This window comes from Ranitomeya imitator, chromosome 3 (assembly GCF_032444005.1).
Source record: "Ranitomeya imitator isolate aRanImi1 chromosome 3, aRanImi1.pri, whole genome shotgun sequence".
NCBI classification, from domain to species: Eukaryota; Metazoa; Chordata; class Amphibia; order Anura; family Dendrobatidae; genus Ranitomeya; species Ranitomeya imitator.
The window spans coordinates 366,921,005-366,934,581 of record NC_091284.1 but is presented as its reverse complement, the minus strand read 5'-3'; the positions used below and the strand labels follow the sequence as shown (position 1 = coordinate 366,934,581).

Sequence of the window (13,577 nt, the reverse complement as noted above, 5' to 3'; positions counted from 1 at the left end):
GAGTCCTCAGTGGTTGATACCTTTTAATGGCCAACTGAAAAGATGGTAACAAATTGTAAGCTTTCGAGACTACACAGGTCTCTTCATCAGGCAAAGACTAGTAAGCTTAATAAAACACTTTTTATTTAAACAGAGTTAAAACATATACAATCTTTTAATATATACCACAGAGACCGCTGTACTTTAAGCAGGGACATACATAGCAATATTCACAGTGGTTTTGAATGCACTAGTAAGTTACAAGGTTACCCTACTGTTATTTGATGATATGGGTTACACTTTTCCCCTTATTCAAAGCGTGGGTAATACAGTCAAGTATATAAACATTATAAACATTCTAGATACACTTACATGCACTGGACACCTGTTCATATCATGTCCCCGCTGTCCCAATGAATATTTCGCTTTCTTCATCCTGACAAAGAAATGTAGCCCAACTGTGCATGTATACAGTGGGGAAAACAAGTATTTGATCCCTTACTGATTTTGTATATTTGCCCACTGACAAAGACATGACCATCTATAATTTTAAGGGTAGGTTAATTTTAACATTGAGAGATAGAATATCAAAAATAAAATCCAGAATATCACATTGTATAAATTATATACATTTATTTGCATTTTGCAGTGAGAAATAAGTATTTGATCTCCTACCAACCATTAAGAGTTCTGGCGCCTACAGACCAATTAGATGTTCCTAATCAGCTTGTTACCTGCATTAAAGACAGCTGTCTAAAGGTACCGTCACACTTAGCGACGCTGCAGCGATACCGACAACGATCCGGATCGCTGCAGCGTCGCTGTTTGGTCGCTGGAGAGCTGTCACACAGACCGCTCTCCAGCGACCAACGATGCCGGTAACCAGGGTAAACATCGGGTAACTAAGCGCAGGGCCGCGCTTAGTAACCCGATGTTTACCCTGGTTACCATCTTAAAAGTAAAAAAAAACAAACAGTACATACTTACCTACAGCCGTCTGTCCTCCAGCGCTGTGCTCTGCACTCCTCCTGTACTGTCTGTGAGCACAGCGGCCGGAAAGCAGAGCGGTGACGTCACCGCTCTGCTTTCCGGCTGACCGACACTCACAGCCAGTACAGGAGGAGTGCAGAGCACAGCGCTGGAGGACAGACAGCTGTAGGTAAGTATGTAGTGTTTGTTTTTTTTACTTTTAGGATGGTAACCAGGGTAAACATCGGGTTACTAAGCGCGGCCCTTCGCTTAGTTACCCGATGTTTACCCTGGTTACCAGTGAAGACATCGCTGAATCGGTGTCACACACGCCGATTCAGCGATGTCTGCGGGGAGTCCAGCGACAATATAAAGTTCTGGACTTTCTTCCCCGACCAGCGATCTCCCAGCAGGGGCCTGATCGCTGCTGCCTGTCACACTGAACGATATCGCTAGTGAGGACGCTGCAACGTCACGGATCGCTAGCAATATCGTCTAGTGTGACGGTACCTTTACAACAGTCACATTTATAAAAGACTCCTGTCCACAGACTTAATCAGTCAGAATCTAATCTTTACAACATGGGCAAGATTAAAGAGCTTTATAAGGATGTCAGGCACAAGATCATAGACCTGTACACAGCTGGAATGGGCTACAAAACCATAAGTAAGACACTGGGTGATAAGGAGACATCTGTTGATGCACTACTGTAGTAAGAAAATGGAAGAAATACAAAACGACTGTCAATCAACATCAATCTGGGGCATCATGCAAAATCTCACCTCGTCGGGTATCCTTAATCATGAGAAAGGTGAGAGATCAACCTAAAACCACATGGGGGGAACTTGTTAATGATCTCAAGGAAGCTGGGATCACATTGACCAAGAAAACCATTGGTAACACATTACGCTGTAAAGGTTTAAAATCTTGCAGTGCCTGCAAGGTCCCCCTGCTCAAGAAGGAACATGTGAAAGCATCTCTGAAGTTTGCCAATGAACATCTGGATGATTCTGTGAGTGATTGGGAGAAGGTGCTGTTGTCAGATGAGACAAAAATTGAGGTCTTTGAGATTAACTCAACTAGCCGTGTTTGGAGGAAGAGAAATTCTGCATATGACCCAAAGAACACGCCCCCACTTTCAAGCATGTAGATGGAAATATTATGTTTTGGGGGTATCTCTGCTAAGGGCCCAGGACTATTTCATAACATCAATGGGAGAATGGATGGAGCCATATACCGTAAAATCCTGAATGACAAACTCCTTCCCTCCGCCAGGACATTAAAAATGAGTTGTGGCTGGGTCTTCCAGCAAGACAATGACCCAAAACATACAGCCAAGGAAAAAAAAGGAGTGGCTCAAAAAGAAGCACATTAAGGTCATGAAGTGGCCTAGCCAATCTCCAGACCTTATTCCCATAGAAAACTTATGGAGGGAGTTGAAGCTCTGAGTTGACAAGCAACAGTGTCACGGCTCCCTGGTAATACTGCTGTGGGAAAAGCTGAACATAGCAGCAAGGGAGCTGAGGAAAGAGCCGGATAACTAAACAGGTACAAACACGACCTGAACCATGTGACAGAGTGGGAGGTGATCGAGGACAGAGCCAGAAGCCAGGGAACAGAGGAAGGATAAACACAAGAGATTAGTCGAACAAGCTAAGATCAGAGACAGGAGATCACGAAGTACCAAAGGTGTTAAACAGGGGATTGTCAGAAGTGAAGCCAGATGTCAGAAATCCAGAGGAACAAACAAACAGAGTAATGCAAGGAGAGCAAGGAAGACAATTGCAAACCGAGCAAACACTCCAGAGGCCAGGCACACAGACTAGAACAGAAAGTATAGCTGACAGCGAATCCTAGTTTGGTATGAGTATAAATACCCCTCCCAGAATGAAAGGGAGGCCAGCAAAATTAACCCTAAGAGAACAGGATGTTAACCATGTCCTAACCATGACAGTCAGCCTCAAAATCTTAATGATTTAGAGATGATCTGCAAAGAGGAGTAGACCAAAATTTCTCCTGACATGTGCGTAAACCTCATCATCAAATACAAAAACGTCTGACTGTGCTTGTCAACAAGAGTTTTGACACTAAGTATTAAGTCTTGTTTGCCAGAGGGATCAAATACTCATTTCTCACTGTAAAATGCAAATAGCTTTATATAATTTATACAATGTGATTTTCTGAATTTTATTTTGATATTCTATCTCTCAAAGTTAAAATTAGCCTACCCTTAAAATTATAGACTGTTCATAACTTTGTCAGAGGCCAAATTTACAAAATCAGCAAGGGATCAAATACTTATTTTGCCCACTGTACAAAGCAAACTTTTTTACATTATAGCACATTTTGCAAAATGATCTGACTGAAGATATTGCATTTATTTCCAAAGGTGCTATTGACGTGAAATTCTAACCAGATGGTGATAATAACCCATCCAATCCACACAAGCAAAGAAATTAAACGTCCATAAATGAAGTTACGTGTAATAAGGAGAAAAAACACCGGGAAAAAGCATTGAACACATGCAGAAAGAGAGTTGCAAAAAGCCACAGAAAGGCATGACACCAGAGGAAATCTATTAGTAATTAGAAAGCAATCCTGCCACTTAGTGAAAAATAATATCAGCTGGTTCAACTGATGGCCTATGTAAGGTCTTTCATTACCAAGGCATCACAGAAGAAACATCTCGTGATGGGGTGGGTAAAATAAGTGAGATGTCTCAAGACTTTCAAAACCTTATTGCTGCAAAGCATAATAATGGTAGAATTTCTAAACTATTAAAGGTAACAGCACTGTAGAGGCCATTATCTTGAAGTGGAAAGAACAACATTTTACAATAAACTGGCCACAACCAGGTGTTCCCCACAAAATTTCATACAGAGGAGAGAAAAGATTTATCACAAGAGTTATACAAGAGCCAAGACCACCTGTAGAGAGCTACAGAAATATTTTGAATCAGCAGGTACAATTGATTCAAAGAAAATAATGAGTAATGCACTCAACCTCTTCGGCCTGCATATACGCTCACGGTGCAAGACTCCGTTGTGGAACTAAAAGCATGCTCATGTGTTTAAAGTTTGTTCAACAAAATGTAGACAAGCCTGTGAAATACTGTGAGAATGTAGTCTGGTCAGATGAGACCAAAATTGAACTCTTTGGATGCCACAATGCCCATCATGTTTGGAAGCCAAAAGGCACTGCATGTAACCCCCAAAAACCACACAAACAGTAACGTTTGGAGGTATGAACACAATGTTGTGGGGCTGTTTTTTTAGCACTGGCAAACTTAATATAATTGAAGAATGAATGGAGACATTTAATGAGACATTCTTGATAAAAATCTGCCATCATTTGTCAGGATGATGAAGCTAACACGGGGTGGCCAAGGAAACTGTCAGTTGGTTACAGAGAAAGAAAATAAATGTCTAGAATGTCCCAGTAAATCACCTGTCCTGAAACTGATAGAAATTTATGGAAGGAACTAAAGCTCAGAGTTCATATAATGGGCCCACGGTACCTTTAGGATTTGAAGAGTTTTTGTGAGGAATAACGGGCTAGAATTACACATGAGCAATGCTTGCAACTAGTTTCTCCATTCAGGAGGCATCTTGACTCTATGCAATTCATGCTGCTCAAACTAGGAGAAGTATGAATTAAAAAAATGGCTCCACAATGAAAGCCAGGTATATGTTTTCTGAAATGCTGTGGCAGATCATATAATTTCAAGATGAGATCATACACAGAGATTAGACTAGTCCAATTACTATTACTACATAGATTTTCATACACTGGAGTGTTTCAAGGATGGTTACACCTTACTGCAAACACACAGCCAGGCTCAGAATCATGCTGTCCATGTTTTAGTCAGCATGAAGGCTAGGTTGCCTTTATATAACACTTAAATAACAATTTTGCTTGTGTAAATTGTGTTCTAATTTATAGTGCCTTAAACTGTATTGTAATTTCTGGTCTCTTGAAGGAGATTCCACTTCCACTAGCTTCCTTGCTTCCTTAACATTTTTTGCTAATGATAGAGCATGCCCAATCAAAGTTTTTTGATGAGTCTTTTGGAGTGTGTCCGCTCTAAAAGACCACTGAAGAATCGCTCAATAAAACGTTGGAAGGACTCTTCCTATTCATTTGAATTGTAAAACCACTAGTGATGAGCGAACATGCTCGGATAAGGATATGTTCGAGTCCCCGCACGTGCACGTCTCTCTCACTGGGTTAGCACCCAAGCATTCTCAGATAACAACTTATCCGAGCAAATTTGCTCATCACTAAAAACGACTTTGCTCTTTATATGTTCAGTGTTTTGAGCAGTTTTCTTTTGTTTCAGGTTTTGTGAAACATCTGTTGAAAGAAAAGAAAGGACATGTCCCTTCCTTGAAACATATCTTAATGGAAAGCATATCAAGCTGGGCACTATCCAATAAAAAGGCTGCAAAAAAGTTGCAACTGGAAAAAAAAGCCTCTCCAAAATCGTATGAGAAACACTTCAATTAAAGAAATTAAAAAACCCTCCGAAGTCTCCCCAAAGACGGAACATTTCCTTAAATGGTTTTCACTAGAAAACATGTTCTTTTTCCTGATAAAAAATATGTGTGCAAACACTGTTAGTAGGGATGTGTTTGCCCCTCATTAAGTGTCTATATTTCCCCTATGTTACTCGTCCTTGGAAATATCTTGAATGTATTCTTATTCTTTTAGCTGAATTTGATCCATTGGGTGAGAGTTTTCTACAGATTTTAATAAAAAGCATGTTCTGTAAATATAATCTTTGATTTTGCATAAGCACGATGTGGACTTTCAAGAAGTGAAATTTTATCATTCACTCAGCACAAGTGAAGAAAACCCACCAGGTGCCCCATTAATCGAATCCTTTCCAGAAAGAGTACTATCTACTGTAGATATAGCAGCTTGTGGTGTAATGGAATATGCATAGCCCTAAAATTTGGGTGATTAAAGCGATGCTATTTATTTTCCTGTTATTATATGTAATAGCTCGATTTTCAGGATCAATACCCCTTCTGCAATCTTATTCATGAATTTATTTGATCTTCCCTGAAAACTACTGGATGAAATTTGCATAACAATAGTAGTTACCTGTTCTTAGATGGTAAGTTCCAGCTAAGCCTATTGATAAGAAGGGGTATTAGTAGTCACTTTGCACATATTACAGTGATGATGTGAATAATCTGGAGACTCACACACTGTTATTCTTTTGGGAAGATTTATATGCATATATTCATGAACTGGCATCTTATTAGGCATTTTGGCCCCGTATCCTGCTTATTGTGTACATAGATACAAAATTCTTTATTTTTTGTAAGATCCTATTACTGTAGAAAATGGACGATGTGCAGCGTATGAACAATTGTGATATGCTGTAGCTGATGTTTTCATATATTGTTCTTAGAATATACCAACAAACATTAACCCCTTAACCCCCAAGGGTGGTTTGCACGTTAATGACCTGGCCAATTTTTACAATTCTGACCACTGTCCATTTATGAGGCTATAACTCTGGGACGCTTCAACGGATCCCAGTGATTCTGACACTGTTTTCTCGTGACATATTGTACTTCATGATAGTGGTAAAATTTATTTGATATAACCTGTGTTTATTTGTGAAAAAATGAAAATTTGGCGAAAATTTAGAAAATTTTGCAATTTTCCAAATTTGAATTTTTATGCCCTTAAATCACAGAGATATGTCACACAAAATATTTAATAATTAACATTTCCCACATGTCTACTTTACATCAGCACAATTTTGGAATCAAATTTTTTTTTGTTAGGGAGTTATAAGGGTTAAAATTTGACCAGCAATTTCTCATTTTTACACCACCATTTTTTTTAGGGACCACATCTCATTTGAAGTCATTTTGAGGGGTCTATATAATAGAAAATAACCAAATGTGACACCATTCTAAAAACTGCACCCCTCAAGGTGCTCAAAACCACATTCAAGAAGTTTATTAACCCTTCAGGTGTTTCACAGGAATTTTTGAAATGTTTAAAAAAAAAAAACATTTAACTTTTTTTCACAAAAAAATTAATTCAGCTCCAATTTGTTTTATTTTACCAAGGGTAGCAGGAGAAAATGGACCACAAACGTTGTTGCACAATTTGTCCTGAGTATGCCGATACCCCTTATGTTGGGGTAAACCACTGCGCGCATGGCAGAGCTCGGAAGGGAAGGAGCGCTGCTTGACTTTTCAATGCAAAATTAACTGGAATTGAGATGGGATGCCATGTTGTGTTTGGAGAGCCCCTGATGTGCCTAGACATTGAAACCCCCCACAAGTGTCACCATTTTGGAAAGTAGACCCCCTAAGGAACTTATCTAGATGTGTGATGCATACATTGATCCACCAAGTGCTTCACAGAAGTTTACAATGTAAAGCTGTAAAAATAAAAAATCATATTTTTTTACAAAAATGATATTTCCCCCCCCAATTTTTAATTTTTCCAAGGGTAAGAAAAGAATTTGGATGACAAAAGTTGTTGTGCAATTTATCTTGAGTACGCTGATACCTGATATGTGGGGGTAATCCACTGTTTGGGCGCCTGGCAGAGCTCTGAAGGGAAGGACTTCCCGTTTGACTTTTCAATGCAAAATTGACTGGAAATGAGATGTGAAACCATGTCACGTTTGGAGAGCCCTTGATGTGCCTAAACATTGAAACCCCCCAAAAGTGACACCAATTTGGAAAGTAGACCCCCTAATGAACTTATCTAGATGTGTTGTGAGAGCTTTGAACCCCCAAGTGCTTCACAGAAGTTTATAACGTAGAGCCTTGAAAATAAAAATTATTTTTATTTTCACAAAAATTATTTTTTTAGCCCCCAGTTTTGTATTTTCCCAAGGGTAACAGGAAAAATTGGACCTCAAATGTTGTTGTCCAATTTGTCTTGAGTACGCTAATACCCCATTTGTGGGGGGAACCACTGTTTAGAAGCATGGCAGAGCTCGGAAAGGAAGGAGCGCCGTTTGGAATGCAGACTTAGATGGAATGGTCTGCAGGCGTCACATTGCGTTTGCAGAGCCCCTAATGTACCTAAACAGAAGCCCCCCACAAGTGACCCCATATTGGAAACTAGACTCCCCAAGGAACTTATCTAAATGTGTTGTGAGAACTTTGAACCCCCAAGTGTTTTACTACAGTTTATAACGCAGAGCTGTGAAAATAATAAATAATTTTTTTCCATAAAAAGTTTTTTTTAGCCCCCCAAGGGTAACAAGAGAAATTGAACCCCAAAAGTTGTTGTCCAATTGTTCCTGAGTACGCTGATACCCCACATGTGGGGGGAGCAACGTTTGGGCGTATGGCAGAGCTCGGAAAGGAAGGAGCACTGTTTTACTTTTTAAACGCAGAACATGTCGCGTTTGGAGAGCCCTTGATGGGCCTAAACAGTGGAAGCCCCCAATTCTAACTGAAACCCTAACCCAAACGCACCCCTAACCCTAATCCCAACTTTACCCATAATCCTAACCACACCTCTAACCCGAACATGCCCCTAACCCTAACCCCAACCACACCCCTAACCCCAACACCCCCCTAACCCCAACAGACCCCAACCCTAATCCCAATTCTAACCACACCCCTAACTCCAACACACCTCTAACCCTGATCCCAACCATAACCCTAACGATAACCCTAATTCTGACACACCCCTAACCCTAATCACAACCGTAAATGTAATCCAAACCCTAACCCTAATTTTTGCCCCAACCCTAATCCTAACTTTAGTCCCAACTCTAACCCTAACTTTAGCCCCAACCCTAACCCTAAATTTAGTCTCAACCCTAACTGTAGCCCTAACCCCAACTCTAACCCTAGCCCAACTCCAACCCTAACCCTAGCCCTAACCCTAGCCCTAACCCCAACCCTAACCCTAGTCCCAACCCTAACCTCAATCCTAACCCTCACCCCAACCCTAACCTAGCCCCAACCCTAACCCTAGCCCCAACCGTAACCCTAATCCTAACCCTAATGGGAAAATGGAAATAAATACATTTTTTATTTTATTATTTTTCCCTAAATAATGGGGTCATGAAGGGGGGATGGATTTACTATTTATAGCGGGGATTTTAGCAGATTTTCGTGATTGGCAGCTGTCACCCACTAAAAGATGTTTTTTATTGCAAAAAATAGTTTTTGCATCTCCACATTTTGAGAGCTATAATTTTTCCACATTTTGGTCCACGGAGTCATATGAGGTCTTGTTTTTAGTGGGACGAATTGACGTTTTTATTGGTAACATTTTCGGGCACGTGACATATTTTGATCGCTTTTTATTCCGATTTTTGTGATGCAGAATGACTAAAAACCAGCAATTCATGAATTCTTTTTTTGGGGGGCGTTTATACCGTTCCGCGTTTGGTAAAATTGATAAAGCAGTTTTATTCTTCGGGATAGTACGATTACAGCTATACCTCATTTATGTCATTTTTTTATGTTTTGGCGCTTTTAAAAACTATTTTATAGAAAAAATAATTATTTTTGCATCGCTTTATTCTGAGAGCTATAACTTTTTTATTTTTCGCTGATGATGCTGTATTGCAGGTCATTTTTTGCGGGACAAGATGACGTTTTCAGCGGTTCCATGGTTATTTATATCCGTATTTTCAATTGCGTGTTATTCCACTTTTTGTTTGGCGGTATGATAATAAAGCTTTGCTTTTTGCCTCATTTTTTTATGGTGATCACTGAAGGGGTTAACTAGTGGGACAGTTTTATAGGTCGGTTCATTCTGGACGCGGCAATACTAAATATGTGTACTTTATTGTTTTTTTTTATTTAGATAAAGAAATGTATTTATGGGAACAATATTTTTTTTTTTCTTTATTTAGGAATTTTTTTTTTTTTTACATATGTGAATATTTTTTTTTTAACTTTATAACATTGCCCCAGGGGGAGGGGGGGCATCATGTTATAGGGTCAGATTGCTGATCTGATACTGTAGAGAGCACTGTGTCAGATCAGCGATCTGACAGGCACTGCAGGGACGCTTGCTCTGAGCAGGCGCTTGCAAGCCACCTCCCTGCAGGACCTGGAAGCAGCCCTGCGGCTATATTGGATATGGGGCCAGCAGGGAGGAGGAAGTAGGAGACCCTCTGAGCAACGCGATCACATGGCGTTGCTCCAAGGGTCTCAGGGAAGCACACATGGAGCCCCCTCCCTGCGTGATGCTTCCCTAAGCCACCGGAACACTGCGATCATGTTTGATCGCAGTGAGCCCGGGGTTAATGTGCCAGGAGTGGTCCGTGACCACTCCAGGCACATAGTGCCAGATGTCAGCTGCTATAGTCAGCGGACACACGGCCGCGGTCAGCCGCGCTCCCCCCGTGAGCGCGGCCGATCGCATATGCCGTACTTTCCCGTCACTGGGAATTAAGCCCCAAGTCACCTTTACAGGATATACATCATATGGGATTAAGGGGTTAAACATTCCTTTAGGCCAATCCTTAGAAATAAAACAAGCTAGTTTAGAAAGATAAGACAGTCCTCAATCTTTAATGAACAGTACCTATATACAGTCTTGGCCAAAAGTATTGGCACCCTTGAAATTGTTCCAGAAAATGTATTTCTCCCAATAATTATTGCAATGACACATTTGGTTATACACATCTTTATTTCCTTTGGGTGTATTGTAATAATACAAAAAGAAACAGAAAAAAAAATAACATTGGACATAATTTAATGTTAAACCCCAAAAATGGACAGAATAAAAATGTTGGCACCCTCACCTTAAAATTTGGTTTTACACCCTTTGTAATAAATAACTGCAATCCATTGCTTTCTAGAACCATCATACAGCTTATTACACCTCTCAACTGGAATTCTGGACCACTCTTCTTTTGCAAACTGCTCCACATCTCTCATATTTGAAGGGTGCCTTCTCCCGACAGTACTTTAAAGATCTCTCCACAGGTGTTCAATGGGATATAGATCTGGACTCATTGCTGGCCACTTCAGAACTCTCCAGCACTTTGCCTCTATCTTTTTCTGGGCGCTTCTAGAAGTATATTTAGGGTTATTTTCCTTTCTGGAATATTCATGACCTAGAACGCAAACTCCAATTTCTGACACTCGGCACCACATTGTGGCCTGAAATCCTTTGGTAATCTTAAGATATCATGATGCCTTACAGACAGTCAAGGTGCCCAGTGCCAGATGCAGCAAAACAATCTCCAAACATCTTTGAACCTTCACCATATTTGACTGTAGGAACTGTGTTATTTTCTTTGTAGGCCTCATTTTGTTTTCAGTGAACAGAAGAATGATTCTGTCCTTTATGTTATGGCAAGAAATGTGCCCCGTGCTTTTTATACACTTGTCCAAACAGTACAAGGCTGCATATTAGCTGCTCTGCCAAGTCAGTGCTTATTTCTGATGATTCAGTATCTCTTCTTGAATAATGCATTCATTGGCAGTAAAAGAGCTTTCAACTTGACACCAAAAAGCTTTTGTGCATGCGCCTAAATTGTCACCAAACAGTAACATTTTACAGTGGCATGAGCATGGTATAACTGATCAAGCAGGGCAAAGCACATATTGGGGCACCAGCGACTTTCTAACTGGATGTTGTAAGTTACTAAATGTTCAATATTAGTCATTAGTTTATCAGATTGCCACAGTTGTTACATGTATTGGTGCATGTACTGTCATTTTACCCTACTTGAATGAACTAGTTGTAAACATCATAGCATTGTTTTGGTAAGAATTATTTTACATTTTGCACTCTGCGCTTCGTGTTCACAAGGCCAGTGTTACGTGAAGCAGACTAGGCAGCTGTGTAGGGCTCTCACTCCCCCAGGGGCCCCCAGCCAGTGGCATGCCGCTAATAGCCGCAAACCACGTGATCGCTATGAAGCCCGTGAGTCAGGGAGGCCGTCGCTGCCTCCCGCACACCACATTCAACTGTATCAGTATCATAGATGCTGATAGAGTTGAAAGATGATGCTCCCTCTCCCATCATTACCCTCTGCCTCTGACACAGCGGGTGATCGATCACGTCACTTCATTGTGCACCATGATGTGTTGGGCAGAGGACAGTGCAGCCTCTGAGACCGAAGCAGAGCCAGGATCAGCGGGGGAAACGAGGAGGAGAGGTGAGTATTGTGGTTTATATATATATATATATATATATATATATACTGCTCAAAAAATAAAGGGAACACTTAAACAACAGAATATAACTTCAAGTAAATCAAAGTTCTGCGAAATCAAAATGTCCACTTAGGAAGCAACACTGTTTGACAATCAAGTTCATATGTTGTTGTGCAAATAGAATAGACAACAGATGGAAATTATTGGCAATTATCCAGACACCCTCAATAAAGGAGTGGCTCTGCAGGTGTGAACCACAGACCACATCTCAGTGCCAATGCTTTCTGGCTGATGCTTTGGTCATTTTTGAATGTTGGTTGTGCTTTCACACTCGTGATAGCATGAGACGGACTTTAACACCCACGCAAGTGGCTCAGGTACTGCAGCTCATCCAGGATGGCACATCAATGCAAGCTGTGGCAAGAAGGTTTGCTGTGTGTCAGCGTAGTGTCAAAAGGCTGGAGGCACCAGGTCAGCACACCAGGTAACGTGGAGGTGGCCGTAGGAGGGCAGCAACCCAGCAGCAGGACCACTACCTCCACCTTTGTGCAAGGAGGAACAGGAGGAGCACTGCCAGAGCCCTGCAAAATGACCTCCAGCAGGCCACAAATGTGCATGTGTCAGTTAGAAACTGACTCCATGAGGATTGTCTGAGTGCCCGACGTCCACAGATGGGGGTTGTGCTCACATCCCAACACCGTGCACGACGCTTGGCATTTGTCACGGAACACCAGGATTGACAAATTTGCCACTGGCGCCCTGTGCTCTTCACAGATGAAAGCAGGATCACACTGAGCACATGTGACAGACATGACAGAGTCAGGACACGCCATGGAGAGCAATCTGCTGCCTGCAACATCCTTAAGCAAGACCGGTTTGGCAGTGGGTCAGTAATGGTGTGAAGTGGCATTTCTTTGGAGGGCCGCACAGTCCTCCATGTGCTTGCCATATGTAGCCTGACTGCCATTAGGTACAAACATGAAATCCTCACACCCCTTGTGAGACCATATACTGGTGCATTTTGCCCTGGGTTCCTCCTAATGCAGAACAATGCCAGACCTCATGTGGCTGGAGTGTGTCAGCAGTTCCTGCATGATGAAGGCATGGATGCTATGGACTTGCCCACCAGTTCCGCCGATCTGAATGCAGTTGAGCACATCTGGGACATCATGTCTCGCACCATCCATCAACGTCACATTGCACCACAGACTGTCCTCAGGAGACCATCCGCCGCCTAATCAGGAGCATGCCCAGGCATTGTAGGGAGATCAAACAGGCACGTGGAGGCCACACACACTACTGAACATCATTTCTTTGTCTTGATGCTGTAGGGATTTCACTCACTCGGGTGCGACGTCTGAGACTCAGGAGGCACGTTTCTTGAAAAAGTTCATAGGGTTTATTGCATCATAAACCACGTGGCGAAATAACAGAAAAACAAATAGCCTTTGGCTCAGGAAAAGAAAAACAAATGTCCAGTCCTTCCGGCTCAGTCCTGGAGCCTTGACA

At 41.5% G+C, this 13,577-nt stretch overlaps 1 long non-coding RNA gene across 1 annotated transcript in view; it reads left to right on the top strand.

Annotated features, from left to right (window-relative positions):
- Positions 1–5,603, top strand: part of LOC138672102 (uncharacterized) — a 228,836-nt gene extending 223,233 nt beyond the window's left edge. Inside the window, exon 3 of the long non-coding RNA XR_011319579.1 lies at positions 5,288–5,603. This is a non-coding gene — a long non-coding RNA (uncharacterized lncRNA). The remainder of the gene's footprint in view (positions 1–5,287) is intronic.
- Positions 5,604–13,577: the final 7,974 nt, after the last annotated feature.